Below are 15,106 nucleotides of genomic sequence, written 5' to 3' on the forward strand. Positions count from 1 at the left end.
ATTTTAAAAAACAAACAAACAAACAAACAATTATTTTTTTTTTCAAAACAAATCTCTTTGTACTTGGAAGTGAACACAGAAAGCACAGTGCAGGCTGCATGTTCTGTAGTGTCTCCATGAAATTTTTAAATCTAAAGAGCCGCTAGATGTCCTAGGTCTGTTGTAGCATTTCCTCTGGGTTAGTTTATCCTTATTTTCCAACAAATTACAAGATTGTACTGTGTACTCCACCTTGTAGATGCAAGCAGCAACAGCCACCAAAAAATTAGAAGAAAAATGTTTCAAATTGGTAAGACTTTAATGGAGCCTCCATTTAAGAACAACCTTTACTAAAGGCTTACACGTGTTTTCCGTGTTAATAATACTGAAATACTACTGAATACAACTGAATACTGTGCTCCTGGTAGATCAGGACATATTTTGAATTTCCTTTCACGTAAACTATGACACACAACTAGCATACTACCTGTCAGCGAAAAGAGCTGTCATTTTCTTGATAGTACATAGCATGATGCATTTGAGTTTGTTTTTAAAAAATAAAAACTTTATTTCAAGAGGCTAGAGATTGGCATATTTTAAAATGTGTACATTGTAATATCCCCCCAAAGGATACTGGTTGTTCAGATGTTGGTTGTCACTTCAAGAAAAGAGGTCACAATTCTCATGCTTCAATTTGTTTCACAAGCTATATCTCAGATTTCAACTTTCCACGGAGGAAAAGTTACCTAAAGGTTGCAGATTATCTGAAAGTAGTCATTTTCTTCTGGACGGTGAATTGCATAGACCTCTGATTTAATCTACTTTGGCAATTTCTATGCTTCTGTGTTTTCTTAATCTCATAAATGTAGCTTCATATCGATAGAAATCCTGAAAGTGTTGTCACTACATGCTTTACACAAGAAAAGCGAATTTATAATTGTAGGATGACTGACTAAGTAGCAACAATGAAGGGTGAAGGGAAACTAATTTCTTCTAATGATAGGTATGTATGTGTGCTGCCCACGACAATGGAGCACATTAACAGCGGAGTTAACAATAACCACTTAATTACGCCGCTTTCACAGATGTTTTTACAGATGCTTTCACAATAATCCTTTCAGATATCCTTTCAGATAACCTTCATTCTTTTCAAATGGTTTTCCTTGAAAGCAAATATTCGGATAATTTTCTCTCTCAGAAAGCCCACACTGAGGGAAATGACTTTGTTCAATGACATGAGGGATTAAAAAAGGCAGTTTGCTTCATGCTAAGAGATAGGACTTTGTGCTAAGGGATGAAGTCAGGAAAATACTCCAATGCAAGTAAAATATGATGGTAGAAAAACAAGGGGAATTCATTCTGTGTTGAGGGAAGGGACTTTTTTCATTTGTCGGTCACACATAAAATACAGTAGTAAGGGAAAATAAAAAAAAATGTGTTAAGAGAAAATACTCATCTAAAAACTGCTATTGAAAGTTGTCAAGATTACAATGTGGAGAAAAATTCCATAAGAGGTTTCAGGTGAAAAATTTTAGCTTAAAATTTGGGATAACTATAAATAATTCAAACATTAACAGAAGCATTTTCCAGTCAAAGAAAAAAAAAAAAAGAAAGATTTTTCTTCAACACTTTTTAAACAGAATATTTCAGTCTTTCATATGCTTGTTCCCTATTTTTCCAAACTTAATACCAGAAATTCAGTTCATGGTTTCAAGTTTGGGGGTGGTCTGCATATTTGGAGTTCTCTCCAAGATGTCTGAAGTCATGCTGAAACCAAATGAATGGTTTGCGTGCCTATAATGATTTTTATTTCTTCAACAGACTTGACTTTACTCACTTCAACAGACTTGATAAATTGAAAAGATTTAGAGCAGAGACGTGTTTCACTAGTAAAAGAAACAATTCTTTAATGTTCTCTCAAATGTAATCAGGAAGAGATGACAATGAGACAATGCTGCCTTATTGCCTACCCCTTTGTGGCTGTAAGTCACCTTGCACGAGTTTGATAAAAGGCTGCATGAAATAACTCCTAGACATAGACCACAGTCTGAAAATGGCAACACGATTAATTTTCATTTTATGAGCATCCTTGCACTCAATTCAGATCCCATCCTCTGCCTTGGTGCATACTTATTTCTTTGGTACTCACTCTTTCACTTCCTCTCCTTGCTGGCTTCTATACTTCTGCCTCTTTCTCTGCTCTCTTCATCATAACTTCCCTCTGCTTTTTTCAATTTATTTTTTTTTAAGAGGCATAGTTCAGTACTGGTTCTCTTCTTGTTCTCTGAAACAGCTGAATTATTTTGACTATGAAACTTCCATGCCCAAAATTCCACTTGAAAAACACACCAGAGGTAGAAAACTCAAGCCTGCTTCTTCAAAACCTGAGAAAGTTTGAAGCCGCAAAAAGCAGGCTATAGCACTAAGAAACATCAGCAATATCTACTTCACCTTTAAGTCCTTCCTTTCTAGTGGAGCAGAGGATGTGTCTAAAGAGGCGAGAGAAGAGAAGGGTCCTGTTCAGGTGGTAAAAATGTGCATCTGCTGGACGAAAGACCAAATAAGAGTCCATTCATTTCATTGCTTGACTAATGCCAGGATTTCACTCAAAATCATTTCAGGCTTGTGGTGCTGAATGGTTTGTATTCATACCGAGTTCAAAGGGAGCTAATGATTCTCAGCCCCTTCCACAAGTGAACATTAGCAAATAAATTGGCCAGGCAGAGATAGGACCTACAGGAGAAATCCCTCTAGACAGGGTATCCGACTCCCTGGAGAAGAGGTTTATCTCTGGGTTGGCACTCTGGAAAACAGCTGTCTTGGAGAGCTGAAAACTCCTTTGTAAGCGCAGGTGTTGGCATCAGGCCAGCTGTGGGGCTTGGAGTAGCTTTAGCCTTGTCAGCAGTTGCCCTTAGCTGCTGAGGGCTGCCTGCAGGTCCTCTGCATCCTGCTGCACACCTCTCTGGCTCCCGTTCCCCGAAACCGAAAAGGCAAAACCAATCCAGCCTCTTCTCCCCACCACCTTCCTGGGCCACTTACTTTGAAAACGCACACCAGCAGGCAGGAGGAGGCGCATGCTTCCAGCAGGAAAAAGACCAGGTCCCTTGTCTGAGGCTGGGCAGCGTGTTTCCTCACGAGACATCCCTAGTCCATGCTAGAGCACCGCAACCCCATCCCCTCCTGTAGCGCTCAGCACAGCCACCTGCAACAGACTGCCTGGGTGGCACCCGGGGTGACTGCGACGCTCTGCAGGAATGCGTGTCATGGGACAGGATGGAGACCCCAGCCTTCACTATCAGGTGTCATGAGTGAGCGCAGGTCAACGGGTCTGATGCATGCAGATGCATCCTTTTGTGTATGTACGCAAGAAGGCCTTAGATAACGTGTGCTCTCTCTGCACGCTGGATCTATTACTCTGATAAATTCGGACTATTTTTTTTCTTTATATCTAGCAGGAAACATACGTTATTTTATTCTGTTCCGGCAAACACTAAATAACTTTATTTTGGTGAAGAAAAAAAAAAAAAGAGATAAAATGTTTTAGCTTTGCATGTTCTCCAGTAGCTGAAATTCTGAAAAAAGTTTAGTAGCTTAAACCCCCAAAACGGTCTGTCTTATCACTCAGCTGTAAAAGGCAATTTGAAAGAGAAAGTTTCATACATTATTTAAAGCCTTGTAGATTTGTTATTTCCTGAAGGCCATTCTAATTTCATGATCTGTTCAGTTTGCTAGAACTTTCTCAGCATAGCTGTCTTGAAGATTTAGGTTAAAAATAACAAATATATCATACAAATAGTAAAAATGTCAGAAACTGGTAGAGGAAATTCAGAGGATTCTTAAATGTTAAAAGCAATGTGAAGGACTGATGCAGTAAAGCAGAGATAGATTTTAATTTCCAAAGACTTCAAAAGTGTTTTTCCCTGGTTTGGATTACTGGTATTATTCTTAAAGGAGTGCCTTGTCAATCAAGTGTTAATCTTTAAAACTTCATTAGGTAGACCGGTAAGACAATGGCCCTTTAGATCTTCACACAACATCTTTTTGCATTAAATGTCTGGAGAAGAGAAAGCTCCAGGGAGACTGTATAGTGGCCTTCCAGTATCTAAAGGGGGCCTACGAGAAAGCTGGAGAGGGCCTTTTTACAAGGGCATCTAGTGATAGGACAAGGGGTAATGGCTTCAAACTGGAAGAGGGTAGATTTAGATTAGCTATTAGGAAGAAATTCTTTACTGTGAGGGTGGTGAGGCACTGGAACAGGCTGCCCAGGGAGGTTGTGGATGCCCCATCCCTGGAAGTGTTCAAGGCCAGGCTGGATGGGGCTTTGAGCAGCCTGGTCTAGTGGGAGGTGTCCCTGCCCATGGCAGGGGCAGTTGGAACTGGATGATCTTTAAGGTCCCTTCCAACCCAAACCATTCTATGACTCTCTGAAGTCTAATAAGCAACATCTCAGTTATAGTCCACATTTCCATGAGCATAATTGCATTTCCCTTAACAAAGCATCCTGGACCCCCCAGAAGGATGCTGCGGAGGTGGAGGGGTTCCCCTTCACCCTGCAGCACCACAGGCTTCCACACACCGTGCAGGGCAGGAGGGCTCCTATGCTTCTCTGCTGCACTGAACGTTGCAGACAGGCCCCGACCACGCTGAACGGCACATTGCATGAAACAATGCAGATAACCACAGTCACAGGTTGTTCTGCCCAGTGTTATTTCTCATCTATGATTCTGGTCCTGTACTGAGGGAATTGCATGTGGGGGTTTTTCATGGAGAGTTTCACTCTACAGTCATAGGATCTAGGCTTGCCTTGTACCCACCCTTTATAAGCAGGGCATCATACACCCCAAGTAACAATGACATAATTAGCAGAGCCAGGAAGGAAGCTAGAACTTGTTGTCTATTTACTTTAACCTTAAGGTTAGAAAAAAAAAAAAAAGAAAAAAAAGAACAAGAAAAAACACAAAGAAACCCAAAAACAAACAAACACAAACTTTACCTTGCTATATGGCAAGTGAAAGGCAATACCCCTCAAGCCCCTGCTGGCTACAAGTATCAACTTCTTGTAAAACAAGAGGTGTGGTCAGTGCCTCTGTGGTCCTTGCTGCCACCAGGAAAGGTGTAGCCAGTCAAGCCCTCCCTGCAGTTATTGGGACTAGTCAGTGATGCAAAAGGGAGCTTCCCAGCATGAGTTCCCACATCTGCTCACTATGCCAGGGCTCTTCCTTCCTTCAGAGGCTTCTTTTTTGGTCTATATATAGAAGAAATGCAGATGTCTGTTGTGAGGGGGTGGAAGGCACTGCAGAACAGTTGCTTTCCAAAGCTACAAAAGTTAAGGCGCCTGCAATAATGCACTTGACTCATCCTGCACTTAGCACTGAGTCAGCATCTTAGAGCAAGGGAGGGATTGCACACAGCAAGGTCAAATGCAACTAGTGACAATCAGCCTTACAGTACTTAGAAGCAAGCCCAGCTTACTTTAGTCACTTTAGTAAAATCATTATGTGAAAAGGTTACCCAGGACTAAAGGGATTCTAAACACTCTTCCATTAGCAAATTAATGTCATGCAATGGGAAGAGATTGAAAGCTGAGACTTATTCTTTACCATTGCGCCTGAATCCTGCTCTCGCTGCCATGGCTTGCCTGAATGAAACAAGCAGTGCTGTCCTGCGGATGCCCTCCAGACCTCCACCACACACCTCCACGATGGTGGTGATCCCTGACCGTGATGAGCATACCAGAGCTAGTATGTTCATGTGGGAGGGAAAGGGATCTCCCAACACTTTTTCCTGACACACTACTCTCAGCCTTGCCTTGGTGAGGACATTATCATAGGCATGCATAGAAGAAGCCTTATGTTCCCCTTATAGACTCTTTCTTCAGCTGTTTGGGGGGGATATAGAATTACCTTCAAAGAAAAATTAGTATAAGTTTGCTTCCTTTTTCACTCATATCCATGTGAACCTGAACTTTAATTTGACTCCTAGCTATACATTGGAAGACTTTTTAAAAGGGCTGTCACTGGGGAATGTTCATATGCTAACCCCCAAGCTGACGTAGGAGCACACGGCAGACTCCCAGCTCTCCATTCAGCTCAGTTTTCTGCAAGGCAACTTCAGTTCAACAGAATTGCTTCACCAGCCTGCAGGCAGAATCGGGCCCTTAATATTCTATTTAGTACTTGTTGGAAATTTTTCACCTGAAAAGATTTTCAATGAAAAACAGGAGCACTATTGATGAAAATGTTTGTGATTATAAACCACATTATGAACTGCCACTTGAAATGATTGTTTATTTGTTTTTGCTGGTATCTGTCCAGTTGGCTAGGGAAAAATAGGTATCTTCCAGATTTTCTTTCTATTTTTTTTTTCAGTCTTCTGATAGAAAATGTTGAGGGAAAAATGTCAACAACGGAAAACAAAGCAGCATTTTTCAAACTACTGTTGTTTAAAAAAAATGCCAGTTTCTCAGTTCTTGAAATTTTAACAGCTCTAATTTTCATGGATAAATGAAAGGAAGAGAAGAATTGTTCCACTAACTTGTCCCCTTAAGCAGAAAAGCTTGCCCATATGTCTTGCTTGCTCATGGCTCTTCGCCATTTTTCATCATATTTTGCCCATTTACATCCTTTCTCCAACCCCTCTGTAGCCCTGTGCCGTTTGCGGAACACTTGCAGGTGCTGTTTTTCGCTGGCGTTCCCCAGGCTGGTCCCACACTGGGGTGACTGCTTAATGCAGCGTGCTGGCAGGGCTCCACGCGGAGCCCTCGCCAAGATTTCCTCCCCCCCCCATTCCCCTCGGTATATGAATGAGTGCAAAATAAACTCAGCAGAAATTTGCATTCAGTCTTACATGGACTGCGCGCAGAGTTTTGATGGACTGACCCAACTTATCACAAGTTTTCACTTTTCTTTCAGTCACGGGTAGAAAGGTTGTCACATTTTCACTTTACTCCATATGAAAAAAAGAGCTGCATGCAGTTAATGAAAGTCATAGGAGCAGTTCAACTGTGCTGTTGGGTTCAGAGCATGAAAGATCATATATCACTGTAACCTACCTAACCTTCCCTGTACTAAATGACAAACTGCTGGAAATAGCCTTTGGGTCAGGTCTCACATTCACTAAAATACTTGTCCTTCAGCTGAGGACTCTGTTGAACTCATATATCACTCGGCATCTTAAATCACACAGACTTGCATAAATGCTAAATACTAATTAAGATTTTAAAAAATTAGTGAGAGATAAAGTCCATGAAACGGGTCAAATCAAGGCTTAATTATATGTAGAATTTATCTTTTTAGGTGACCTTAGTGAGATATAAGACTGCAATTTTCTAAGAGTTTATTAGGTTGCTACTGTACTTCATGCTGCAACTCACGTCATGCCCAGAACCCATCCAGACTGCAGCTTGCGCTCATCCAGAAATGGATTTCCAGGTGAACACTTCAAGAGGCAGGACGTGGTAATGGGGCTGAGCTCACAGAGACTGGGTTGGTGATGAGAAGCTTTTCAATTTTTACTTACGTAGCTTGATTAATGGATCTCAATGAGCAGTTCGTAAAGGGTTTTATTTCAAATGCTTTACTTCACATAGAGGCCATCATTTGCTACGAAAATGTTGTTATTTGAAACATTTCAAGGACTGATACAAAAATGCATTTTGGAATAAAGCAGGAACTATAGGTAGTGGCTTGTGCAGTTAGGTGCACAGTGAAGTTAGTAATTATTACTTAAGCACTGCTCCATGCATGCTAAAAGCTTTCTGAGCTGTGTTTCTGCCCTGAGGAACAAACGCATTGAGAGGAGACAGCTAAATAGTCAGCAGACACTGAAAAAGGGAAGACGAGAGACAATTTATGTATCAAATCAGTCAATTCCCTGCGAGTAGCATGGTAGAAGTGTTGGGGTGTTTTTATGTGGCAGAAGGCAGAAAAGTAGCAGATATGCTGAGGGAGGTCGGGCAGTGAATATAGAGCTTTTAGGTGATGGAGAAGCTGACAAATTGACTGCTTTGATGTGAATTGAATTGCACGGGGGTTTTCAGAACCGAGTAACACGACTTTGTGTAGGGCACATGGTATAAATAATGAAAAAGAGAAGGAGACAGTACTGAGTCATATGTTTTGAGATAAGATATGAGTTGCTGGCAGGGAGATGCAGGACCTATTCTGAGCACAACTGCAGAGGAGAGGACTCTCAGATGAGAGAGGTGACGAGGGAGGGGAGAAGGAGATACCGTGCAGAAGGTCAGGAGGAGTTACATACGCATGACAAGCACTTTTCTTCTGAGTTTCAAAATGCGATGTTAGCACAGAGACCGTATTTGAAAATAACAATATGAACAAGTTTGTTCCTGGCCTCTCCCCATTCCTAGAAATTGGACACAAAGTGCAGCACGGCGCTACCTCGATTTACTGTCTGTCATATTCCCTTCTGCACCTGGGCTGCTGCAAGTGCGTTATTACTGCTGGCCTCTGAGTCTAATTCTGCGGCTCCTGATGCAGAGGTGTAATCCCCTCTGTCCGCTGAGCTATGGCGTCTGCTGTGTTGTCATAGTCCGCAGTTGTGGGGTAGTCCCTAGGAAACTATTACCAGCCTCTGGAATTTAAAGAACATCCAAAGCTGCTTTGAATTACACCCCAGCTATGACTAATGCAGGCACATCGTGCAAACTGAGCTTCTGTAAAGCAACATTGTGTAAGGTAAGGAAGGAAAGAGTCCAGAGTAATTTTTCCCCCTCTATTGTTTAAAAAGTCACAATATACCTGCAGTTTTTTAAATGACAGACAAAAGGAATTCAGCCAGAATTGTGATTCTTAGGTGTTTGATATGTCTTCTGATTAGTCTTTTCTGGAATTGTCGTCTGTACTGCAGAATAATTATCTGTACACGATTCCTTGTATTAGCATTATAACCTAATCAGATCTATATAGCTTTCTGTCTGACTTTTTTAATTGGTTCTGTAATAGCCTCAGTGTAAAAACAGTAACCTGAAGTGATTAGTCATTCGTTATTTTCCATGTCCCTGAGTCAAAAGAAAAGAGATGAGCTAATCAAATCCATACCACCAGCCAGTCTTTTCCAGAAGTAGCCAGAAGTAACAGAAGTTGCTTTTACATAGCAGAAAATCACTTCAATTCTTTGCCCAAATGACTGCACAGAATGGAGCTCCTATAATACCTTCATTGAAACTACTGTGGGTTTATTTACATCAGAGAGAGAATTCATGTAATTTTATGTGAGCCAAAGCCTTACTTAACAAAAAGGAGAAACACATTCTTTTATGTCCAGCACCATCTTATTGACAGGAAGTGTTTTTCACTAGGTTAATAAATATTAAAAAGTCAAATACAGTACTAATCAAACAATATAAATGAAAATAACCTACGTAGTATTTATAACATGCAGTTAACTACCTTGGCTTATATTCTGGAGTAAGATAAACTGGCGCTGTCTTATAAAATTGAAAGCATTATGTCTTAACAGCTAGCTCTGTGTCTTAAGACAGGAAAAAGAGACTGTACGTAACATCTAGCGTTTCACATTCTTAATTTTATATACAATTTTATACATCTTTATAATATGTAATTATATTCAGTGCACACACGTGTATGTATATAGTATATACACTTCCAACAATTTTTCAAATTATATATAATTTATGTACATTGCAACAACATTCTTTTATGTTAAGCATTATTTAAAGATATGGGCAACCACTATTAGAGATTAATATTATTAAAGGTATAGATGTCACTATTTAATTTACTACTACTCTGTCCTAGCAAAAACCAGCACACCAGTGCACTCAGTACAACAGATTTTTTTACGTTAATCACTGCACATAGCTGGAGAAAATCCCTAACTTGAACAGTTTGAATCTAATTAGATGAGATGAAAAAAAAAAAGTTTTAGGATATGGTACTGAGGCACAGATACACTTAATCACTTCCCCAACCAGTTCATAATCATTAGGTGAAGGGGAAACTGGACTTGGATGTCCTGAGTCCTAATGAAGTCTCTTAAATTCAAAGAGCATCCTCCCCTGCTAATGTCCATCATATTCTGTTATTCCCCTTTTTATCTTATTTTACACAGTGCTGTACTTCCTTTTTCAGCCAGAGCATATAGTGGTCAAAGATAATATTGGTGCCAGAGGATAAAACTTCCATTAACAAGCTGATGATGTCAGATGCTGTTACCAACTTATTTATTTAAAACTGCAGATCTGTCAACAGAAAACTAAAAGGAAACTTATATTTCCCTGAGTCATCCCCAAAAGATTTAACGACAAGACCAAGGGCATCACGCTGGGCTGATGTCACACAAAGGCTAAAGAGCTGTTGCTCAGCATCTTCACGACCCCAGTGCTCTGCAGGTTTGCCTTTTGTGGGATCCCTCCCAATGGTCTGCTCTATCTCCCCTGTCCTGTTGGTCTCTGGGATGTGCACTGGAGAAGTGACCTCGGGCACCAGGACCAAGGAAGAGGCATTACAGTGTTCTCCTTTGCCCAGAAGAGCACCAACACAAGCCTTTCACAGTTGTGCCCTGCTGAATAGTTGCCTTCTGACGCAGGATTTACTTGGACGCAACACGGTCAGCCAGTACATCTAGTTAGGCCCCAAAAATCATGATATTGCTAAAAATTATTAAAAAAAAAAAAAAGAAAAAAACCACTTTCTATCAGCCTTGAGCTTCGCTTTTGGACAACACTTCAGTAACATTTGCAAGCTACTCTCCATGGGCACTAAAGCTGGTTAATTGGCTGCTGATACATTGAGTGGGTTTCTTTTATTCTGTTTCTCCTCTTTAATCACAAGGATCTAGGAAATTAGGCTTTATTAAAAAAAAAATAAAAATCACTGATTATTATCAGATGCACTAAAAAGAATGAAGGTGGGATACGGAGAGAAAAAACGCCCTTACTGAGAGCTACAGAAACTTTATGCTTGTAAAGGCAGCAGGTGTGAGTCAAATGGAGCTGTACCTTCAAGAACATCTTTTTTCGACAGAATTTATGAAAGAAACCTTATTTCCCAGCTATGTTTTATCCAAATACCATCAATCTGTTCCATCCAAATGGTTGCAATACTAACAGATCAGAACAAGGTTTCCATGTCCTGTTATTAAAACACCTTTTTTCTCCCTTGTCTGCACATCTTTTGTCATTTCAACTAGTAACATTTGGCATTTTTTTAAAGCTAGAGCCTAGAGCATGCAAATTTTTCACTGTGATTTAGATGTCCAATTAGTGTAAGCACATGTCGTGTCAGGAAGCATAGGGGAAAATAATTACAAGGCCGGGGGGGGGGGGGACGGAATTAAAAAGGTGGACAGTAAGTGGGAACCTGAAGACTGAGAGTAGAAAACAGAGTATCTGTCTTGTCATTGTGCTAGCAGAAGCCCAAACTCTGCTACATTATTTTCTAGTAAGGTTTTTTTTTTTTAAAGATGTACCATTTTAAATGACGTGAGAGATTAAGAGCAAAATAGCACAGATTGAAGTCTCTGAGCAGGAATTCATCAGAGCTATTCATTTAAAACTAACTGTAGGAGCCCTTTTCTTTTGTTCCTAAGTACTCCTACCTGCTAAAAAATGCTATTAAATATGCAGATTAAATGATACTGTTGCAACAGATTTTGTTATGAAATGAGGTGTCTCCACGATTCAACAGAAGCAGACATAATTTTCCGTGCAAATATTTTTAAAATATATACAAATGGAAATGATCTCAAGTCGCACCGGGGGGGTTTAGATTGGATATTAGGAAAAATTTGTTCATCTAAAGAGTTATCAAGCACTGGAACAGGCTGCCCAGGGAAGTGGTTGATTCACCATCCCTGGAGGTATTTAAAAGATATGTAGATGCAGTGCTGAAAGACATAGTTTAGTGGTGGACTTGGCAGTGTCAGGTTTACAGTTGGATTCAATGATCCTAAAGGTCTTTTCCAACCTAAACAATTCTAAAACTTTATTTACATATGCACGCATGTATATGTACACATACTGAAGTCCTTTGTGATCTCCATACTTTTCACAAAGGAAATGGCTCTGACATCTTTTGGTACGATATACATTCACCTTTGCAGTGCTACTACAGGGTGGAATATCTGCCTCTGACCTGAAGGAATTGTGCATCCAGGCATGCACATGGTTGTGCGCGTGACTGCTATGGATGTGCTGGGAGAAATGCCGATTTTAGGACAGCCAAGGATGCGTACTTTATAGTGGAAAATCCATCTCTCTAATCTTATATCTCTAGAGGGCTATTTAAAATGTTGGGGTTTTTTCGCAGTATAGAGATGCAATATTATGCTCACTAATTCTTAGGACTGCTTGTGGCAGGAAAAGTGTTCTCCTAATCTCTTATTCCTGAGCAGCATAAGGGAAATAAAGCCATTGTTATTAGTGCCTGGGCTCTGAAGAAATGCCGTAGCAATTTTGTCTCTACTCTACAGAGATCTGTTCATCAGCATCACAATTCAGTTAATTGCGTGTCATTTAAAAACTCCCTTTCTGCATAAAAGCAGATTAAAATATTCCTTCAATATGTTTCCCCTTATATATGTTTACCTGGCTGGGTAGCCATGTCTGTTACCCTTATTTTGCTTTTTAAGTTTTACTTGAGATAAAAGGACATCGATATCTCAGCAGACACAGGATATGCAACGTTCATTTGCACCTTTGCGTCTACTTATCTATTTATATCCTTATCTATAAGACCCATATAGCCCTGGTTACCATTCTGTGTCTGGGCCGGGACTATAAAAATAAATAGGTAGGCACTCGCTGGGACTTCCAAACGCTAATCTCTCCTGTCTGCCTTTTCCATGCAGAAGGCAGCAACGTCTCAGTGGTCTCTATTTCAGACACAGCTTGTCGGTAGCTGGGGCTGACCCTGACACATTGGGGCACAAAAAAAGTGTTGCAAAAGTGTGATGGGCCAGCCTGGCTGGAGAGGAACAAGCGGCAGACATCAGTGATGGCAACCAGGCACTCGAGCCAATACAACTGTCAAATATCCAAAATTGCCCAAGCCTCAAACTTACATTTAAGTCAAAGGACTCCCATGGAATCTTTCGAATGCCTCGCAGCATAGCCTAGCCGGTGCCCATGGCTTCACACAAAATACTCCTGTTTCTAACACCAATATAACATAATTTAGTCAACTGCAAAATTTTGAAAGGAGAGATTTGTTTAATAATAGTAAAGAAAGGGAAAAAAGGATGATCCCCAAACACTTTTCTTCTATCTGTGTCTTGATTACCTTCGGACTCTATGGTCTCAGGATCAGAATTGTTGCAATTCTGAACTTCAGATAAAAGCCAAAGCAGAGAAGAAGTCATGAACAGGGTTTTGTCCTGGGTCCTCTGACATCCATAAGTGTTCAGCTCTGTGGAGGTTTCAGTTCAATCCATATTCACATTTGTACTAGGATCAGACTCGTTGAGATGTAGTGATATTTTTCACTTGCATTTCACCATTAATGAATGCAAAACCTGATCTGATTAATAACCAGAGTGTTGCAAGCCTCAACTGACTCAGGAATAAATGATTAGCCAATGGAGCTTGCTGTCAAAAGAAATGATTGAGGACATGAACTGAATAGGATTAAATACATTTGACATCAGAATTTTAAAGCATGTAAGAAGAATAGGAGCTAACTTCCCCATTAAGCAGGTTGATCTACAAACGTACACTTTGATTGTATTTCGCTATGTTGTTTCTTATTCATTTTGTACCATTCAGCTACAGGGAGAGGGAGAAGGAGTATAAAGGAAAAAGCCAGCAGGCTTTGGACTGCATTGGAAACTGCGAGGAATAACTTGCTGGGATTCCTTCAGCGTAGGGAGAAACAATAGTCCTGAAAATAGGGGTCCCATCCTGCATGCCTGGAGGCAGCAGAGCCAGCGCCGGCATCAGACACATTCTGTGAAGGCGCAGCGGCATCAGGGAGCACGAGATACCTGAGGCAGGTTTTGTCGGGCAGTTTGGAGACTGGCTGGGATTCTGGCAGCTGCTTGGGCAGACCTATCTAACCTGCCCACAGCACAGCCCTACCCCGGCCACGGAGAGGAACCACTACCTAGGCAAGCTGTCACTCTGACTTAGCCTGGTAATAGCCCTTTTCCTAATGGCAATTTCTGGGATTTTTAACAATGGAATCAATTTTGCTGATGCTAACTCATGTGTACCTCTACAGATTTGTTGCTTAACAATTATTAAACTTTTGTGCGTGTAAGCAGGTGTAAAAAAAACCCAAATTACTAAGAAAAACAATTTATGCAATTTTTTTTGTGTTACATCAGTCTTTAATCTTTCATTTCAGGAAATGTGATGTAAAAGAACTGGACAATCTATAGTAGATTATTGTATTGGAAATCAGCCTAAGTACAGCATCGAGTCTGGTCATTTGCGAATATTGTGCCAAATACATTATTTCAAATGTTTTACACCAAATGGCAACTCATTCCAAGAGTTGTGCCACACACAGAAATCATCTGCCTCCGTGAGCAATCATAAGGCACTAAAAAAATGTAATACTTGAATCCTGGAAGTAAATCCTGGAATTGCAACCCCGAGAGAGAATTTTCTTCTGCAGATTGCATGCCAGGCTTTTTCTGAATTATTATCACAGATGGTGAAAAATTCCCATGGCCTTATCCTCATGTTCTTTTTCATTCCGAATGGAGTCCTTTGTGAAATACCAGCACGACTGCATATGTTTGAACTCTGACTGTCCACTTAAACGTATGCTGCACTTCAGTGGTGTGGTTTCCGAGAGAGAGTGTTAGGCTCTGTTTCAGGAGGTTTAGAACAATTTATTTTCACCCCAAGGCCACTGAAACCTTGCCTAGTATTATCTCTGCTAGACTACACCACTAAACTAGAACAGTCAGAGCTGAAACACAGTTCGTCACGCTGTGCTTAATCCAATAGAGCTGCAAGCTTCAAAGAGAAAATTCCAGTCTCTCCCTGTCCTCCACATCCAGCTCCATGTGCCTATCACTTCCCCCAGCTCTCCCCAGTGACCTTTCAGCTGCAGAGTTAGCGGGATCTGCTCGCTGACCTGGGGGAAAATGACGTGTGTCTGGCTCTGGGATCTCTTGGTCATTGGATGGCCTCAGTCAA

General features: G+C 40.7%; 1 protein-coding gene across 5 annotated transcripts in view; it reads left to right on the forward strand.

The window, feature by feature from the left end:
* Nucleotides 1–15,106, forward strand: part of HS3ST5 (heparan sulfate-glucosamine 3-sulfotransferase 5) — a 197,975-nt gene that overhangs the window by 145,521 nt on the left and 37,348 nt on the right. The gene's annotated exons all lie outside the window — the stretch shown is intronic.

Source organism: Larus michahellis, chromosome 3 (genome assembly GCF_964199755.1).
Source record: "Larus michahellis chromosome 3, bLarMic1.1, whole genome shotgun sequence".
Classification (NCBI taxonomy): domain Eukaryota; kingdom Metazoa; phylum Chordata; class Aves; order Charadriiformes; family Laridae; genus Larus; species Larus michahellis.